Source organism: Macaca nemestrina, chromosome 8 (assembly GCF_043159975.1).
Source record: "Macaca nemestrina isolate mMacNem1 chromosome 8, mMacNem.hap1, whole genome shotgun sequence".
NCBI classification, from domain to species: domain Eukaryota; kingdom Metazoa; phylum Chordata; class Mammalia; order Primates; family Cercopithecidae; genus Macaca; species Macaca nemestrina.
This window is the reverse complement of record NC_092132.1, coordinates 143793816-143814583: the sequence shown is the minus strand read 5'-3', so window position 1 is coordinate 143814583 and position 20768 is coordinate 143793816. Positions and strand designations below refer to the sequence as shown.

Sequence of the window (20768 nt, the reverse complement as noted above, 5' to 3'; positions counted from 1 at the left end):
AGCTACTCGGGAGGCTGAGGCAGGAGAATCACTTGAACCCGAGAGGCCGAGGTTGCGGTGAGCTGAGATTGCACCATTGCACTCCAGCCTAGGCAACAAGAGTAAAACTCCGTCTCAGAAAAAAACAAAATAAAAAATAACGTAAGTAACTAATTTGCACACAAACTTATAGTCAATCATATAGTATATTCGGTACCTGGGACTCAATTCCTTTGTTTGACTTCGAAGCCTGTGGATGAGTAAAAGAACCAGTCCATGTGCTGGATGCAACTTGGTGACTTCTCCCAAAGAGAAATTTCCTTGTGCAGAAGTCCCACGCGGTGTTGAGAGCTGCTTACAGTCTGTGTGACCTTGGGCAAGTTACCGAGTATCTCTGAGTCTTTGGGTGTACATCTGTGAAATTAAGATAATGAGCCGCTTAACTCACTCGCAGGGCTTTGGAGAGGATTAAATGAAATAATGTATGCAAAATACAAAAAGGCTGGCAGAAGAAATCAGTAACAGACACCTTCTGTTCCCTTTTCCCTCAATGCCTATTCCACAAAAACCACAAACTCTCCTACAAGGCCTGTCCGGTTGCCCTGACCAGAGAGGAAACCGTGCAGAGGCTGTGGAGATAAATAACCAATGGAATGAAGGGTTTGGGCAGAATTAACCGTAGCTCATGCTGCTTCCATGCGGATCCCAAACTAATAATGATCTGAAATATACCATACCATTGTTTTTACCTTCCATACTGATTTCGGGGGAAGAAATGGCCTCCTAGAAGCCTATAAAAAGGGAGACATAACTAGAAATGATCTCTTCCTTGTCCTAAAGGGACTATCTCTTCTTGCCACAACATCCCAGAGTTCGGTCACTGGCTTTCAAAATCAAAAGAACAATGCCTTAAAGATTTTTTTTTTTTGATTGACATCACTCATACTCTTATCCAATAACTTTGATGGTCTCTGTTTCGGTGATACAATTGCAGACCCCATGACTGCTGAGAAGGTGGGTAAGGAAAACCATCATGACACTTTTGGGGGTGTGGCTTTACAGAACTTTGGGGTATCTTTATTTGACTCATCTTTCAGGTATCTAGTATATGTTTGGCATCTCCTACCTGTGAAGGGTTACAGGGTGAAGTTGACAGTTGGTCTCTGGACGTTTCCAAACTCTTCTAGTCCAGTGGCAGAGGCAAGGAGGCAAACCACAGCAATGAATGCAGAGTGGCTGGTGATTTGAGATAGGTCAACACAGTGTCACAGGAGTGCCAGAAGAAATGCCCAGCTCATCTGGAAGTCAACCGGGAGGGTGGGGTGGTCAAGAGCTGCCCAGAGAAGGTATCCCAGGGTCTATGTCTCAGAAGAAGAGGAGGAGTTAGCCAGCATAAGGAGGAGGAAATAATCTTATCCCCAGAGTCAAACCTGCTATTAGAAATGGAAACAAACCTTTCCCAAGCACTTAATCCTGTTATGAGTTTCACAGATAGCATTTAATTTAATCTTCACACTAATCTTGTGGGGCAGGTATTTTAGAAACACAGAAATATGGCGATGTTGAACAACATTTCTAATGTTCTACTGCTGGTCCATGGAGAGGTTGAGATTTGAATTCAAGAGAGACTAAAATGTTTGGTCCTTCTGTTGCACCAAACTGCTTTTACATAGTTCCCAGTAATATCTGCAGTCACCGCAGGACAATTGTATTTATGACACTAACATCATAATATCTTAAAATTGGATTGAGGTGCAATTCATATATGTTTATTTTAAAAGAACAAGAAAGGAACCTTGCTATGTGTGATCAAAGCTTGCAGTGATATAAATGGCGTTAATGAGAGTATGATTATTCTAGCGAAAAGCATGTAAGGACTAAGTCTTTAAAAAAACGCAAAGCAGGACGATGCATGGTGGCTCACATCTGTAATCCCAGCACTTTGGGAGGCTGGGGTGGGCAGATTGCTTGAACTCAAGAGTTTGAGACCAGCTGGGGCAACAAAGCAAGACTCTGTTTCCATAAAATATTTAAAAATAAGCCAGGTGTGGTGGCATGTGCCTGTAGTCCCAGCTACTTGGGAGACTGAGGAGGGAGGATCACTTGAGCACAGGAGTTTGAAGCTGCAGTGAGCTATGATCATGTCATTGCACTCCAGCCTGGGCAACAAAGGGAAACCCTATCTCAAAAAAAAAAAAAAAATTCAAAGCATATGCCATTTTTCAGAATTGAGTGTGTTATTCCAATTCTGAACCTACTGTTGTGAATCTAAATCAAATTAAACATATTAGTGTGTATGTGTACTTAAAATTTCAATGAATTATGAAAAATTGGATTAAGATTCATGAGAATCTCTTTTTGCTTTTTTCTATCATGTCACTTGAATCTCATGACACCCCTGTGACCATCCCTGTTCCCTCTTCACAAGGTGGGTAGCATTTTCCCTTATAGATGAAGAAATCATGAGGTTAGTACCTTACTCAAAATCTTAGCAGCAAAGATATCATCAGAGCACAGGACTTTCAGAAGCAAAAGGAAATAAAACCCTTATATTTATGTGCCAGGCACTGTAGATGGAATTTTTATGATAGATATTTAATTCTTATAATAACCTTAGGAAGTAGGTGTTTCCCCCTCTTTTAGAAATGAGAAAACTGCAATTAACATACACGTGTATTTTCCTTTATTACAGAATTATTTCTATTCCTTTGGGTATATACCAAGTAATGGGATTGCTGGGTCAAATGGTATTTCCAGTTCTAAATCTTTGAGGAATCACCACGCTGTCTTCCACAATTTCCCAATAGCAAAGACATGGAATCAACCCAAATGCCCATCAGTGACAGTCTGGATAATGAGAACGTGGTACCTATACACCATGGAATACTATGCAGCCATAAAAAGGAACAAGATTGTGCCCTTCTGAGGGACATGGATGGAGTTGCAAGCCATTATCCTCAGCAAACTAACACAGGAACAGAAAACCAAACACCGCATGTTCTCACTTACAAGTGGGAGCTGAAAAATGAGAACACATGGACATAGGGAGGGGAACAACACTCACTGGGGCCTGTTGGGGGAGGGTGGGAGTGGGGAGAGCATTAGGGAAAAGAGCTAATGTATGCTGGGCTTAATACCTAGGTGATAGGTGGATAGGTGCAGCAAACCACCATGGCACACGTTTACCTATGCAACGAACCTGCACATTCTGTACATGTGCCCCAGAACTTAAAAAAAAACAAAATAATTACAAAATAAAAAAATAAAATGAGAAAAGTGAGGCTCACAGATGGAATAAGACCAAGTTAAAGAGTTATAATATGGCTGGGCATGGTGGCTCACGCCTGTAATCCCAGCACTTCGGGAGGCTGAGGCAGGTGGATCACGAGATCAGGAGATGGAGGCCATCCTGGCTAACACAGTGAAATTCCATCTCTACTAAAAATAAAAAAAAATTAGCCGGGTGTGGTGGCGGGCACCTGTAGTCCCAGCTTCTCGGGAGACTGAGGCAGGAGAATGGCCTGAACCCGGGAGGCAGAGCTTGCAGTGAGCTGAGATCCGGCCACTGCACTCCAGCCTGGGCGACGAGTGAGACTCCGTCTCAAAACAGAAACAAAAACAAAAAAGTTACAACGTGACTGAGCTGGGATTTGAACCTGGTTTTCCAAAGCTGCATATCTGTTCTTCTGCATCTTTCTCCAAGCTGTGTGCATTTTTGCATTTTTTTTTCACAGCTGTATTCCAAATTGAGCACAGTTGAGGGCACTCAGTAATTTTGTGAAATGACTAAGTGAAACATAGAACGTGTACATCAGCTGGGTGCGGTGGCTCACGCCTATAATCCCAGCACTTTGGGAGGCCGAGGCGGGCGGATCACAAGGTCAGGAGATCGAGACCATCCTGGCTAACACGGTGAAACCCCGTCTCTACTAAAAATTACAAAAATTTAGTCGGGCGTGGTGGAGGGCACCTGTAGTCCCAGCTACTCGGGAGGCTGAGGCAGGAGAATGGCATGAACCCGGGAGGCGGAGCTTGCATTGAGCCAAGATCAGGCCACTGCCCTTCAGCCTGGGTGACAGAGCAAGACTCCGTCTCAAAAAAAAAAGAATGTGTACATCAGTGACTAACAAGGCAGGGTGGCAGAAGGAAGGGTATTTGATACATTCTAAGTCTCATATCAAAGAAATGCTTATCACGTTGTCCAGGAAATTCTGTGGAGTTTTGTGTTGAAGAGATTTTCCCCTTTCTGCTTTCCTTTCTATTTAGTGAAGGACTATTGTTCCAACAATAGAGGTAGAAATCCAGGCCACAGGGGTGAAATGCTACCCAATAAAAGCTTATTTGGCCAAAGGAAGTAGGAGAAATGTTACGGAGAATCTTTCTGAGTCTTTTTCTCTGGGTCCATAAGCACAACATTGTACAGCGTGCTTCTCTGGGCCCCCAGCCGCATTATTTATGGAATCACTGCATCCTGTCCTTACTCTAAAGTCCTTACCCCAAACGCCTTTGCCTTTTGTTTGACCTTGAAAGCAATGCAGGGCCTCTCCAATGAATGTCTTAGGCCACAGCCCAAATGCAAAATACCTTTCCTTTTATATTTATTAAGGATGCCATTTGTCATAGATGACCATCCGCTAATGCATACTATTGGCTTTAATTGGATTGGATTCTTGGTTATGCCACAAATATTGATTAAATAGCTTTTATGAACAAGGGAGGACATTATTAATTTTTCTTTAGATGGCAGAGAAAACCTGTTGTCATATGAAGTTCCCCTAACTGAGTTCGAGTCCTGCCTCTGCCATCCATGACTGTAGGATCTGGGCTACTGAGCATCTCACTTTGAACATCTGTAAAGTTCAGATATTCACTGGATCTTGGCCTGTGGCCTAACTGTGCGTTAGGGGATATTTGGGGATCTGTGGGAGTGTATGGGACCATTACAAGGACTGCAGGTTGCTACTGGCATTTAGTTCCCGGGACCAGGGATGATAATGCCGTGGATTATGGGGCCCAGTTCCCCACAACAAGAACATATTCTGACCAAGATTGTAACTGTGTCTCCACTGAGAAACACTGATTGAAATCATCTGCAGCTTCAGTGTTCCTTAATTTCAGAACAGCAACTGAGAGGCAAATTATAGTTCTGTTAACTTTGACAAAGTCAACAAGCAGTGATGTTAAATATAGGCAAGCCGCTGGCAAGATGCCTTCCAAGGAGCAAGAACAAAAGAAATGGGAGTATTAAATACTGGTAGTCTTTGCAATGCATGCTGGCAAAGAAGTTGCTAAAATATCATTCATTTTGTAGCCCATTTTCTATTAATTATCTTAGATACTTTGTAAAGCAATAGCTTGAATGCCACATGGAATATTAATTCTGCTAATGAATTCAGTGACTGTTTTCCCCAGCTTGTCACTCGAAGCTTATCTTCATACTGCTTTAGTTCACATGAAAGAGCCATAGACTTGGTAAGCTTGCCTTCATACCACTGAATTTCTTTTATTACAGAAGAGCTATATGCTCCAGACTTACTGCTGCCTAATAATTTTATTTTGCCATTAAAGCTAATTGTCAATAAGGGTAATGAAAATGACTCCCAGACATTTCAGTAATTTGCAACATCATGAGCCTGGTGATAGCATGATGCTGGCTGGCGGTACCATCCCGGGCCAGCTCTGTTGCTGTTCACGAGGCATCCCCTCTGGAACAGGTCCATTCATAGCCCGCTGTGCCTGGTGGGATTATAGGGTTCCAAAGCTGTTCTCAGACAATACAATCTATTTTTAAAACATTGACATATGCAAAAATGTTGTTATTGACCAAATCAACGTTTCAACATCTTTCTCCCATGTCACTCAGTTGGAGCATATTTGAACCAACCTGCTCTTCTCACGTTTGGGAGTGGGGCTAGGAGTGGAATTTCGGGGGTTTTGTTTTCCCCAGTTTTTAGGACTCCCTGGCCTCATTTTCTTATTTTCTGTGGACTCAGATATCCATTAGCCTCAACCGTGTTAGACTTGAGCCGTGTGTGGCGGCTCTCTTACCACAATCAAAGCTGGATTTTGTTTTGAGCAGCCATGAGTGCAGCTGCAGGTGATGATGGATAGTGACTGGTCATGATCAGTTACGACAAGCTGTTCCCTCATTTTCCAGCCTCTCTTGCAGAGAAAATTTGCCGTGTTAACTAGCTCTGGGCAATGAGATCTTGAAATCTAAAGGTAATTCTTCTGGAGGGATTTCTGAGAAAACTTCTCTTTATCTGAAACACAAACAAACAAAAGGAGGGAACAGATGAGGCTTTGCCTTTCCCCTTCAGTGTGAACACAATGCCTGGAGATGCAGCAGCCATTTTGTGACTAGTAGGTGGAGCAGAATAATATAAATAACCTCATTCCTTGATGGCATCTTTCAGCACCTGTCTTGACTACCTGTCCAACTCAGGACTCCTTGGAATGTGAAAAAAATCAACCCCTATTTGTTTGCATCATTATAGTAAAATATTCTTTTATTCACAAATATAAACCTTATTGATAATACTATGTTTTGTGCTCAGCTGAAGATACAGTGGTGAGGATCTTGGAAATTTGGGGATGAGAATGTTGCTGACAGCAGTATTATGTAGTGAGGTTAACTTTAACATTTTAAAACTCTTGTAGGTGAAACATTCCGTCTTTCTCCAGCTGATGGAGACTTCGGTGCATCAAGCATGTTTGGGTAAAGTAGGGACATTTTCATCTTCCCAGATGTGCTTCAAGAAGCAAAACCAACTGTTAAAGGATGAGAATGTGAAAATGTCAGGATTGGACATCTCCAAGCTATTGCTTCCATAAGAAAATGGCGCAACTGGGAGAAGGAAGGAAAATATATTTTTGATGGATTTAAGTTAATTTAATTAACATATGGAGATCCAGTTGCGAGTTGAGTGGTATTCATATTCAGTTGAGTCATATTATTCAAATGACTAGAGAGGGTTATAATGGTGCTTCCCAGTGGAAATAATTTACATTTTTATTCTTGGGTTTCAAAGTATCCTGGAAAAAGCAATGGACCGAGAGTCAACATTTCTGAATCCTATTTTTAACTCACAATTTTACTTAGTCTCTCTGAGTGTCAGTTTCTCAACTACAAAATGTGGATAATAACTCATGTTTACTGTAAAGCAGACAACTTTACAGAATTGCTACAGAAATCAAGGGAGATGAAATGTATAAAATTCCACTTGAAAGTATATTTACTATGCAAATGTAAGATGCCATCAACATCATCATAACCATATCATTCCAAATTTTACAAAACAGATGTGGTCATTATTGCCATTTTAACAATTTGACTTTGAAGACAACCTTTGGTTTATTTCCACTTAGGTAAGCACCTTCCAGGGCAGGTAATCTACCAAAAGATAGATGTTGATGCTTTGGGATTTAAATATCCTGACTTTCCATGCACGTGGCTAATGGAGACAACCATTGGTATATTTCTGCACTCGACTGTATCAAAGCTAAACAGTGCCTTAGTATCTCTAATTTCAAGTCTAGTAAGGTGTTATGGCAAAGAATACCACTTAAATAGCATGTACAATTTAAGAAAGGGTTAAGAAAATATAAACAACAAGATATATCTATTTGTGCCAATGACTTTCATGTGAGAAAATACTCTCTGTTCTTTTTAAACATTTTCTTTATTTGAATTTTTTTTTTTTTTTTTGGTGGAGTCAGAGTCTCGCTATGTTGCCCAGGCTGGTCTTGAACTTCTGGCCTCACGTGATCCTCCAGCTTTGGCCTGAAAAGTGCTGGAATTACAGGCATGAGCCACCACACCTGGCCCCTCTTTACTCTTCTTATGGTAGTCTCCCCTTGTCCACAGGTGACACGTTCCAAGATCCCTTGTGGATGCCTGAAACCTTGTATAGTACCGAACCCTATAGAGACTATGTTTTTTCCTATGCATACACACCTGTGCTAAAGTCTAATTTATAAATTTGGCACAGTGGGCCGGACACAGTGGCTCACGTCTGTAATCCCAGCACTTTGGGAGGCCGAGGCGGGTGGATCACGGCATCAGGAGATTGAGACCATCCTGGCTAACACGGTGAAACCCTGTCTCTACTAAAAAAAAAAAAAAAAAATTAGCTGGGCCTGGTGGCGGGAGCCAGTAGTCCCAGCTACTTGGGAGGCTGAGGCAGGAGAATGGTGTGAATCCAGGAGGTGGAGCTTGCAGTGAGCCGAGGTCGCACCACTGCACTCCAGCCTGGGTGACAGAGCGAGACTCCATCTGGAAAAAAAAATAATTGGACACAGTAAAGAGATTAACTATAATAATGCATGATATAATAGAACAATTATAATAATATGCTGTAATAAAATTTTGTGACTGTCGTCTCCTCTCTCAAAGTATCTTATTGTACTGTATTCATCATTCTTGTGATCTGTCAATCTGATCTCCGAGATGGTGACTAATGGATGAGCAGTGTCTACAGCACAGATCCACTGGACAAAGGGAAGACTCGTGTTCTGAGTGGTACAAACCATGCAGGGTGAGATTTCATCACAATACTAAGAACACTGTTCAGTTTAAAACTGATGAATTATTTATTTGGGAGATTTTCCATTTAATATTTCTGACAGCTCTTGTCCTTGGGTCACTGAAACCTTGGAAAGTGAAGTCTTGGATAAGGGAGGCCTACTGTATGGAAAAAAAAAAAAAAGACGAGCAAAAAAAAAAAAAAAAAAAGAGAGAGAGAAAGAAGACAGTTACAATCCCACCCACCCTTAGTAAACATTCCCAATGCCTTAATGTAAGTTCCCAGCCTCTGGACTTCTGTGCAAGAGTTTTTGTGCTTTGGGTCATGTGGTTCTGCAACCCTGGCCATTGCTGGGAATCAGGTGTCTGTGACGGTCCCAAAGGCAGAAATAGATAGATTGGACACCAGGAAGCCAGAGGTCTCTGAAATGATTTGGGGTGGGAAATTTAACCAGAAAGGGTGCTCTATCCTGAGCGCTTTGCTTTCTTCTTTTGGAGCTAGGACAGAAGAAAAACAAAGCTAGATGTGAAGAGTAGAGAATTACAGAGGTGAAGAAATACAGAGAGGAAGCAGGGAGCCAAGGCCCTGGGGCAGTAGCAGTGGGGAGTAAGCAGAAACCACACGTTAGAAAGCACAGGCCGAGAGGCATGTGGAGTCATTTGGCAGTGGCCGAAGTAAGGGAAAGAGCAAAAGGAACTGCATCCTGTAGGTAATAGAATAAAGCCGGGAAGCTCTAAGGCGATGACAAGGCAAACTGTCACATGGCCATCTATTCCTGGTTTGCCAGATGGGAGCATAGAGCCACTGCTGTGTTCCGAACAGGATGAGGTCACTGCATAAAGCCTGAATGCACCTCATTCAAAGTTTCCTTTTCTTTCTTCCTCTTGTATGTCCTCTGATGTAACCTAAACCCCCCTCTGTTCCAGTCATCCCCTCCAAAATATGAATATAGTCGCCTTTATGTATACGTGTATAAATGGATACATGGATGCATGTATATATGCACCTATTTTGATTGTTAGTGTTTTAAATGGGAGCAGCCGTTTGTCCTGTTTGGTAATATTTCCTCCTTACATATGAGTGTATCATGAAGATCTTACCATATTAACGAATATAATTCTATCATTTTAAATTGTGTATTGGATGCTTGCAGAAAACTTCCCCTTCTGTCCTATCATACAGAAAAATTACAGATACAATGACAGGATATTACAATGAGCTGTGCTCCAAAACAGGAAAGGGTATCATCATGGACAGAAATGGACGCATCCCAAAGCGGTTTTTTTGTTTTGTTTTGTTTTGTTTTTTAAAGTAGCAGTGAGGAGAGGGTGAAACTTTGTGGTTCAATGGGAACCAGAAATCCACACCATTCATTAAGGGAAGCCATGCCTAGGGATGCTTTGTGAGACTGAAAGGTGAGACCATGCTTCATGCTAGAGAATAAAGGCAGAAAAATAGACTGGAGTTACAGCTTGGGATGAAGCAATTGCCAGGGGCCAGGAGAATAAATAGATTCTGTCTCAAACTGGGAACTAGATTCCTGTGACTTTAAGCCTGAGGCTGTGTTAGATACTCCTACCAGTCAGGAAACCACAAAAATCATGGGATCTCTGTGTCAGGAACTGGGATCAAAGAGCGTTCCAGTGCTGTCTACTAGGGTTCTAGGAACTTTATGTTGGGAACCAGGGGCAGAGATGAAATATACATTCTTGTGATTTTTCCTCTAATTTCAGTCTTGAGGTCTGTCTTTGGAAAGTGACCATAAACTGTAGCCCTCCCCTGACTGGAATCCAAGGAGTTTGGTCATGGATGTTTACAGTGTGCCTTTCGTGGGATACTTCTTTATCCTGGTGGATGGTTTAATGCCTAAGTGTCCAACCTGTGACCAGGTGTCCCTCTCACAGGAAACCTGTTTCTATTGGCAGATGCCCTTGTGGTTCTCCTCTGACTTGTGTCCAGTTTATTCTTACCCCGGTAGCCACTCTCTAGGAGAGCCCTGACTGGGAAAGAAGTCAGGTTCCAGTGTGTTGATCAGGTGAGACAGAGGAAGCAGCACAAAAAAACATAGGAAGTAACAGAAGCAGTGTGTTACTTACAGATCCATGAGAGAGGAGGGACGCTGAGGAAAGACAAATAGAAGATTGCAGAGGGAGGGACAGGAGGAGACTGGGGGTGAGGGTGCTTGGGGGAGGGGCCAGGCATCATCATGCTCAACCAGCAGGTGGTGAGAGAGGGGGGGGGAGAGAGAGAGAGAGAGAGAGAACAAACCTGTGTGCCAAAGTCTTTACTGGGGTCCAGGACTTTACTCAAATGGTTTTCTTGTGGGGAGTTCTAATTGGTGGGTTTAGAGAAAGTGGACATGAGTCTCTAGGGACCATACTGTGACTTTGCACTTAGGAGTGATCACTGTAGCATATCTACACAGTCTATGAAGTTGTGGGGTCATTGGGATGAGTCTGGTATGTTGTATCTACATGTCCCTTAGGGAGATGGTTGTACAGGGCAGATATCTGGATTGACCACATGATCTAACCTAGAGCACGTTCCATGTGCGCTTGAGAAGAATGTGTATTCTGCTACTTCTGGATAGAATCTTCCATGTATGTCTGTTAAGTCTATTTGGTCTAAAGTGTCATTCATGTCCTCTATTACCTCATTCCTCTTCTGTCTGAAAGTTTTATCCAAGATTGAAAATGGAGCATTGAAATCTCCTATTATTATTGTGAGGCTCTCTATTTCTCCCTTCAGCTCTGCCAATGTTTGCCTCATACATTTGGGTGCCCTGATGCTGGGTCCATATTTATTTATAATTGTTATTATCTTCCCAGTGAATTTATCCTTTTATCATTGAATAATATCCTAATTTTTCTGTGGTAATTTTTAATTTAAAGTCTATTTTGTCCGATGTAAGTGTGCTCTCTTTGGTTGCCATTTGCATAGAACATCTTTTCCAGGCTTTCACTTCGGCCCATGTGTGTTCTTAAATCTACAGTGAATCCTTCATAAACAGTTCCAGTGCTCCAGGTGCCTGTCATGCTTCTTGGCCTCTGGAGCTTTTGTGTAAGAGTTTTTGTGTTTCGCATCATGTAGTTCTGCAACCCTGGCCATTGCTGGGAACCAGGTGTCTGTGACAGTCCCAAAGGCAGAAATAGATAGCATATAGTTGGATCTTGTTTGTTTTATTAAAAATTTATTCAGCCATGATGTATGTCTTTTGATTGAGAAGTTTAATCCATTTACATTTAAATTTCTTACTTACACGTAGGGACTTTCTATTGTCATTTCATTAATTATTTTCTGTCTTGTAGCTTTTTTGTTCATCTTTTCCTCTCTTACTGTATTCCTTTGTATGTTGATTTTTTTTGTAGTGACATGCTTTGTTTCCTTTTTCATTTTCCTTTGTGTATCTTCTATAGGTATTTTATTTGGAGTTACCATGGAACTTACATAAAACATCTTATAATTGTAACAATCAATTTCAAGCTGGTAACAATCTAACTTTAATTGTATATAAAAACTACTCTTTTACTTCTCTCTAGTTCTATACTTTGTTATTAAAATCACAAATGACAGCTTTTAGGATTGTGTGTCCTTTAACAAGTTTGTATAGTTATAGTTTCTTTAATATACTTTTGTATTTCAACCTTCTCCTTCTCCTTCTCCTTCTCCTTCTCCTTCTCCTTCTCCTTCTCCTTCTTCTTGATGGAGTCTTGCTCTGTTGCCCAGGCTGGAGTGCAGTGGTGTGATCTTGGCTCACTGCAACCTCTGCCTCCCAGGTTCAAGTGATTCTCCTGCCTCAGCCTCCTGAGCAGCTGGTGTTACAGGCGCCCGCCACCACGCCCAGCTAATTTTTGTATTTTTAGTAGAGAAGGGGTTTCACCATGTTAACCAGGATGGTCTCGATCTCCTGACCTTGTGATCTGCCCACCTCGGCCTCCCATAGTGCTGGGATTACAGGCGTGAACCACTGCACCCGGCCTTTGTATTTCAACTTCTACACCAGAATTAAAAGTGATTTATATACTACCATTGCAATGTGGAAGTATTCTGTATTTTATACATTTACTTTTACCAGTGTCCTTTATACTTTTGTATGATTTCGTGTTGCTGTCTGGCTTCCTTTCATCTCAAGTTGAACAACTTCCTTTAGCCTTTCTTGTAGGGCTGATCTAGTGGTAATGAACTTTCTCAGGTGGGAAAGTCTTTATTTCTCCTTCAATTTCAAAGGATAGTTTTGTCATCCTCTTTAGAATTACTAATACAAAAATAGTATTGTTGGTTTGCAGTTTTTTTTCTTTCAGCACTTTGAGTATATCATCCCACTGCCTTATGGCCTGCAAGGTTTCTATTGAGAAATTTACTAGTAGTCTTAAGTATGTGCCCTTATATGTGATAAATCACTTTTCTCTTGCTGCTTTCAAAATTTTGTCTTTGTTTTTTGACAATTTGACTGTAATGTTTCTTCATGTTGACTTCTTTGGGATCATCCTAGTTGGAATCTTTTGGGCTTCTGAGATCTGGATGTCAATTTCCTTTCCCAGATTTGAAATTGTTATCTATTTTTCTTAGATGAGCTTTCTGCTTCTTTCTCTCTTTCTTCCTCTTCTGTTACTTCCATTATGCATATATTGGTTCCTCTGATGGAGTCCCATAAATTCCTTAGGGAATTTTATTCTGATAAATTTATCCTTTTTACAGTTTTTTCTTTTTGCTCCTTTGATTAGATCATTTCAAGAGACTTATCTTTGAGTTCCCTGATTTTTTTCTTCTGCTTGATCAGGTCTGCTGTTGAGTCTCTCTAGGAAAGTTTTTGATTCAATTATTCTATTTTCCAGCTCAAAAACTTGTTTGATTCTTTTAAATATTTTCTACCTCTGTGTTAATGTTCTCATTTTGTTTATTCACCATTTTCTGGAGCTAATTGAGCAACTTTATGGTGCTTCTTTTAAATTCATTGTAAGGTAATTCACATCTACATTCCTTTAGTGTCAATTTCTAGAGATTGGCTTTGTTTCTTTGATTGGGCCATGCTTTCCTGTTTTGTCATATGCCTTGTAACAGCTCCCTCTCTCAGTCTTTATGAACTGGCTTCATACAGAGAAAGACCTTCACCAATCAGCCTGGCTAGAGACTTTAGGAGCTCTCACACCTTCTCTGTAGATATGTCTTCTCTGTCTCTGTGCATGTAAATGCCCAATTAGAAGGATTTTCTGGTTTGTTTTTTTGGGAGCGTATAATCTCTTACTCCCTCTGGTGTAAGCCTCCCATACTGAAGTTTCTCTGGAACTGGAATTTACACAAGCCTCCCAACTCCGTTTTGTCATCAACAACTTCCAGGCTTCTAGAGTGTGCCTGTTCCTGTCAGAGCTTTGAGTCAGATGAGACAGAAACCAGTCTCTTGGGAAACCCCTGGAAAAGCAGTAACATTGGATATACATTCCAACTCTCCCTCCTTAGGGAGAAGCCAGGAGTTGGGAGGTTTTTTCTTGCTCATTCCATCCTGACGTCAGTTGAGTATGTGCTAGTCCAAACTTTACATTTGTTTTTTGTTTGTTTGTTTTTTGAGACAGGGTCTCGCTCTGTCACCCAGGCTAGAGTGTAGTTGCCAGTTGCTACCTCCACCATGTAGGTTCAAGCAATCCTCCTGCCTCAGACTCACGAATAGCTGGGATTACACGTGTGAGGCACCACGCCCAGCTAATTTTTGTATTTTTAGTAGAGACAGGGTTTCACCATGTTGGCCAGGCTGGTGTCACACTCCTGACCTCAAGTGATCCACCCACCTCGGCCTTCCAAAGTGCTAGGATTACAGGTGTGAGCCACCACGCCTGGTTCTCAGTGCCCTCCTGGCTCTCTCTCGTGTCAATGCTTAGATTCAGGTAGGATAGAAACCAGTTTCTTGGGCAACCCCCCGAAAGTCTGCATGTTGGATATATGTTTCAATCTTCTCTTTCCCTCCCCAGGGAGAAGCCAGGTGCTAAAGAGTTTCTTCCAATTACACTGCATTGAGCCGGGGAAAGGGACTATGGTGAGTAGTGCCACAAATTAACGTGGCTGATTTTGTGCATCTGGAGTGCAGGAACCTCATAACTTTTTTCAGGATTTCTCATGAAGGGAATTATTCTGTGTATTGTGGAATCAGTGTCTCCATGAGGAGAAGGAGGGTCTGAGGCTTCTTATTTTGCTATCCGGCTTGCTAGATACATAGTTTTAAACTTTCTTGTAATGTCATTAAAAAGCAGTGTTAAGCCGGGCGCGGTGGCTCACGCCTGTAATCCCAGCACTTTGGGAGGCTGCGGCGGGCGGATCACGAAGTCAGGAGATTGAGACCATTCTGGCTTAACACGGTGAAACCCCGTCTCTACTAAAAATACAAAAAAAATAGACAGGCGTTGTGGTGGGTGCCTGTAGTCCCAGCTACTCGGGAGGCTGAGGCAGGAGAATGGCGTGAACCCGGGAGGTGGAGCTTGCAGTGAGCTGATATCACACCACTGCACTCCAGCCTGGGCGACAGAGACTCCATCAAAAAAAAAAAAAAAGAAAAGTGATGTTAAAAACTTCTCTAGCAGCATCATGTAAAAAAGAAACAAGTGAAATTCATTTTAATAATATCTTCATTTAACTGAATATATCCTAACTACTACCATTTCAACATATAATCATTATAAAATTATTAATAAGATATTTTACATTCTTTATTTTGTAATGTTTTTAAAACACAGTGTCTATTTTACACTTAGAACACACTTTAGTTTGAATTAACCCCAGTTTATGTGTTCAACAATCACATGTGGCCAGTAGCTACTGTATTGGATAATGTAAATCTATAATACAGATATCTGTAATATAGATTTACTCCTATGAACAAATTTAAAAAGACAACCATAATACTAATTTAGGGCCATTCACAAAGGAGAAAACCTGAATGACCAAAAACATATGTAAAAGTATTTTTTTTTATAGATAGAGAAATAAGGTCAAAGAATAAGATACCATTTTATAGCTATTGAATTGTCAAGATGTTTAAGAGAAACAGAAGAAAATTATAAAACTTTTGGGTGGTTCTTTCTATGACTGCTTTTTTTTCAAACAGAAAAGAATATTTTTTCCTTCCACTTGATATGAATCTAATTTGCATTTCTGTCTTCACTGGAAATGATGACATGATGGAATGAGAAAATGAGTAATGATATGGTTACATTAGTTTGTTTCTTATACTTACGGATGAGCGTCTATAAATCAATCAAATGTTATCAGACTTTAGCTTTAAAAATGAAATTACTCAAATTCAGTTCATCAAGTTTTATAGACTTTAGCTATAAAAACAAAAATATGGTTTAGATTTTTATATATGAAAAGTTATTTTAGCATAGGCTTTCATTATAGTTCAAAGGATTATTTACGTCTCCGAGAGATTTTGACTTTTTGGTTGTTCTGACAGGTTGATTTTAAATTTCTCTCCAATTAATTTTTATTCTCCAGCGAATTTCCATCAATCTCTCAATTATAGCAAATGATCTGTATGCAACTACCTATAGAAATCAATCTTGGGAAGAATTCCTTTTTGGAAGGACTACCTTTAATTGCTGTCAGTATGTTTGAAATTTCAGATTTCTGCAGATTGAGCATTTTTTAGACAGCGGCTCACCTACAGAGGGTAAAATGTTTCCCGGCCACCAGCTTTAAGATCTGTCTGTATATCTACCTGTGGTTAGTCTTAGTCAAGCAGAACCATTGATGAGAACAAACATTTTTTTTTTTTTCTGTGATTGAATAAAAGGACTAGGGGAATTGCCCTTAAAATAAAGACAGAAAAAAGAAGGAAGCTGTTTTATTCCCTGGGTATTGTCATTGGAGAAGAGACCAGAGCACAATGGCCAAGCTGAAGAATGAGTGTCATTGAAGCAAGAAATCTGGGCCAGACCAGCCCGGGGCACAAGGGATTGTGGGTATCCAAGTCTTCTGAATGTCACTTAAAAGGGTTCCACCAGGCACACACACCTTAAAATGATGCTCCTAATTGTTCTTCCTTTCTTTTTTACTTTCACAAATCACAAAGATAAAGTTAGGAAAAAGCTCAGCAGGAAGAGCCAGCTGCTGAGCCTGTTATGAGAAGAAAGAGCTCGGTAGAATGCTAATTTTTCTTTATTATCTTACCCTCTACAAAAGGCCGGCGGGCAGGTGAACACTCTGCCGAGAGAATCTGTGGAGTTTTGATCAGGAGCAGCAGTCTGTCTGCTGTGATGGAATTATCTAAAAATCGCCATGAACAGAGTAGGAGAAAGAAACAGTAACTTATGTGATTTCCATCAATTCTCCAAGGCCATATATAGCCTGCCAGTGGATTGAGGAAAGATAACAGGCTCTGCTCTCCTTAGCTAGAGACACACGGCTTCCAGAACACAGGCACACTGAAGAGAAGCAGCAATGTGTATTGTAATTATTTATGGGAAAGAAGACAGGTTTGGAATCAGGCTTCTATAGCAAAGGAGGTCTTTGCACAAGCTACTGAGCTCCATTCTCTCTCTCTCTCTCTCTCTCTCTCTCTCTCACACACACACACACACACACACCCACCCACCCAGAGGACCTCGATCAACTGTTCAAAGCACAGTGGTCCAGATCTGCCACTCACGAAATGCAAATGCTGATGTTGGAGAAGAGTCAGGGAATAAGGATTCCCTGTTTAAAGAAAAAGGCAGGGAGTCTGTTTTTCTGAACCTCAGATTAGGAAGACAGAAAGAATCATCCATGTTTTTCTGCTCAGACCATATATCTAACCAGAAGGCTTTTGCACTGATTCTGTGTTTGACTGAAAATCATGCCAGGCAGGCCAACATTTCTTTTTTCTTTTTCTTTTCTTTTTTTTTGAGACAGAGTCTTGCTCTGTCACCCAGGCTAGAGTGCAGTGGTGCTATCTCGGCTCACTGCAACCTCCACCTCCCAGGTTCAAGTGATTCTCCTGCCTCAGCCTCCCGAGTAGCTGGGATTACAGGCACATGCCACCATGCCTGGCTAAGTTTTGTATTTTTAGTAGAGACGGGGTTTCACCATGTTGGTCAGGCTAGTCTCAAACTCCTGACCTTGTGATCCACCCACCTCGGCCTCCCAAAGTGCTGGGATTACAGATGTGAGCCACCATGTAATGCTCGGCCATCAGCATTTCTTTGTCTCTGTGTTTCAAACAGTTCCCATGGGCTACTACCACTTTTCAGCTCAGAGAACTACCTCATCTCCAAAAGTTAAAAGTCACAGTCCCAGGGGCGCTTCAGGACAGTTACTAGTTTGTGCTTGGCCATGCACCTTTAGCGCTCAGTTCTGGCAACATCTTCTCTCCAAGCAAATTCACTGGCAGGCCGAAGGAAGGAGGTGTTGCTATTCCCTGCCTCTGCCAGTCCCAGTTAAGATCATTCACCCTCAGTCCTGCCCCACTTACAAATCAATCTTGATGGAGGTAGAAAAATCCACTGCCAGAGTGGGCAGACCAGACTGAGAGATCCAGAATTAGAACTTGCTGTAAACTCACTCACTATCCTGGATTTCCTACGCATGCCCACGGGGTCAAAGATCTCCCTTGACCCCCAAGATATTGCTTACCCCTGCATAATCACTTTGCCTATTGTTAAAAATGCAGATTCCTGGATCTCACCCCAAACTTATTCAATACGGGTGGGCCTGGAAATCTGTATTTTAACCGAGGAAGACCAATAGCCTATAAGAAGGGATATGATGCAAGACTAAGAACACGAGCTCTGGAGAGATTCTCTGCTCCTTCCCTTCATCTTTGTGTAATCTTGGGGAAAATTACTTAACTTTCCTCTGGCTCATCGGTTAGATGGTGATAATCACCTTAATACCATCCCCATAGAAAGGATTAAATGAGTAAACCAATTGAAAGTACCTAGAATGGTGCCAGGCCCATAGCAAGGCTTGATAAATGCTAGTTATTCCTCATAATGTAATAAGCACCTCAGAGAATTCTTAGAATCAAGTTTGAGATCCACAGGTCCAGTGCGTTTATCTTGGATTATAAATCTACCTTTTGGCCGGACACAGTGGCTCATGCCTAGAATCTCAGCACTTTGGGAAGCTGAGGTGAGTGGATTGCTTGAAGCCAGGAATTCAAGATTGCAGTGAGCTATAATTGCGCCACTGTATTTCAGCCTGGGTGACAGAGCAAGACCCTGTCTCAAAAACAACAACAACAACAAAACAAATCTGCTTTTTGCTCAGCCCTCCTGAGTCCTCCTGGGTTTGGAGCTCTGTGTTGTCCTCTCAACCTGTTTCCCTTAAACTTAGACCCTCTTGACTCTCTGGTAAATCTTTCCTACCCTTCTCTGTGCATGCGGGGAATGGGTGTCTTACCCACTTCCTTCCTGTCCTTTAGTCAGAATGGACTGGTCATTGAGAACAGAAATGCTGCTGTCGGCTTGAGGAGTATCTGCTCCCCAAACGGGGAAAAATACATTTTCTGTATTTTGGCCCCAACCATAGGAAGTCCCTGATCATTCCATATAATTTGTCGTCAGTGACTGTTCCATCCCAGCCCAAACCGCTAGGCTTCTCTGGGCACAGGGCATTAGGAAAGGACCCCTTCCTGCTGGGCACGGTGGCTCATGCCGGTAATCCCAGCACTTTGGGAGGCCAAGGCAGGAGGATCACTTGAGGTCAGGAGCTTGAGACCAGTCTAGGCAACATGGAGAAACCCCGTCTCTGCTAAAAATACAAAAGCTAGCTGGTCTTGGCAGTACCTACCTGTAATCACAGCTACTCAGGAGGCTGAGGCACAAGAATCTCTTGAACTCAGGAGGCAGAGGTTGAAGTTAGCAGAGATCATACGGCTGCACTCCAGCCTGGGTGACAGGGTAAGACTCTGTCTCAAAAAAAAAAAAAAAAAAAAAAAGACAGAGCCCTTCCCTTAGGGATCCAACCTCAGAGTGACCAACAGTCTAATTTTTCCCAGGACTGTCTTGATTCTAGCACTGAAAGTCTCGTGTCCCTGGAAATCTCTCAATCCCAGGTAAACCAGGTTGATTGGTCACCATGTCCCCTGTAGTTACTGGGTTGGGTCACTGGTAGACCAAGCAGAAATGCCTAACCTGATTCCCACTTGCGAGAGAGTGACTGACCTGGGGCCTGGGCTTAGCCATAAAAAACCTGCCGAGGCACGGGCCGGGCGCGGTGGCTCACACCTATAATCTCAGCACTTTGGGAGGCCGAAGCAGGTGGATCACGAGGTCAGGAGATCGAGACCATCCTGGCTAACACGGTGAAACCCCATCTCTACTAAAAATACAAAAAAAAATTAGCTGGGCGTGGTGATGGGCACCTGTAGTCCCAGCTACTTGGGAGGCTGAGGCAGGAGAATGGTGTCAACCCGGGAGGCGGAGCTTGCAGTGAGCCAAGATCACGCTGCTGCACTCCAGCCTGTGCGAGAGAGCGACACTCTGTCTCAAAAAAAAAAAAAAAAAAATCTTACAGAGGCATGAGTCTCAGACCAAGAGACACCTTAACTGTGTTGGTTTAGGACACTCAGGCCTGGAAAACATAATAGCACTCTATTTGCAAAGCTGTCGGAGCAGAGTTGTACCAAACTCTGTATGTTTTCTGTAACTCGATAGAGATCCGAGGAATCCCACACTATGGTACTTCAGGTAGGCACTCCAAGTTTGTATCCTCCAGTCTGCCAAGTTTTCTGATGTGAATAACAGCAGGAGCTATAAATATCAATTCTTCCCTGGGTCTAGAGATGTATAGACTGATTACAGTTGAGTTGAAGAATGGCAAAAAGGCTTGCTTTCCTAATTTTTCAGAAGAGATTTGGGAGGGAGAAAACAAGGATCTAGATTTTATAGAGCTGTAGAAATTACCAGTGTTGCCAAGGTAGTTAGTCAACACCCAAAGACAACACAAAATCTCACCCTGTGCTTGCATATATAGTCTTCTAGCCCCAGTAGGTGTGAGTAATAATACTGAAATGAAGGAAATTATTTGAAGGAAATTGCCTGAATGGGACTGTTACAAGAGCAGGGTAGGGCTTACTTAATTAAAGCACAGTTTAATTACTGCTATAACTTAAGGCAATGCTGTACTGTGCAATAAGATGAGAATATGAGAAGCTTGGGCCTTGTTGGATAACAATTAATTTCAAATAGTTTTTTGGGGGATGTTGGTAAAGCATGATTAAATACAAGAACAGGCTGATAAATGAATCATTAGGGAAGTGCATTTTTAACCAAATAGAAATGAGTCTAGGAAGAATAG

The 20768-nt window shown here is 41.9% G+C and overlaps 1 long non-coding RNA gene across 1 annotated transcript; it reads right to left on the bottom strand.

Annotated features, from left to right (window-relative positions):
* Positions 1-202: 202 nt before the first annotated feature.
* Positions 203-6239, bottom strand: LOC105491152 (uncharacterized). Its single transcript, XR_011606576.1, has 3 exons — positions 6028-6239; positions 1106-1277; positions 203-393 (listed from the first exon to the last, which is right to left on the bottom strand). It is a non-coding gene; the product is annotated as an uncharacterized lncRNA (long non-coding RNA).
* Between the last annotated feature and the right edge of the window lie 14529 nt (positions 6240-20768).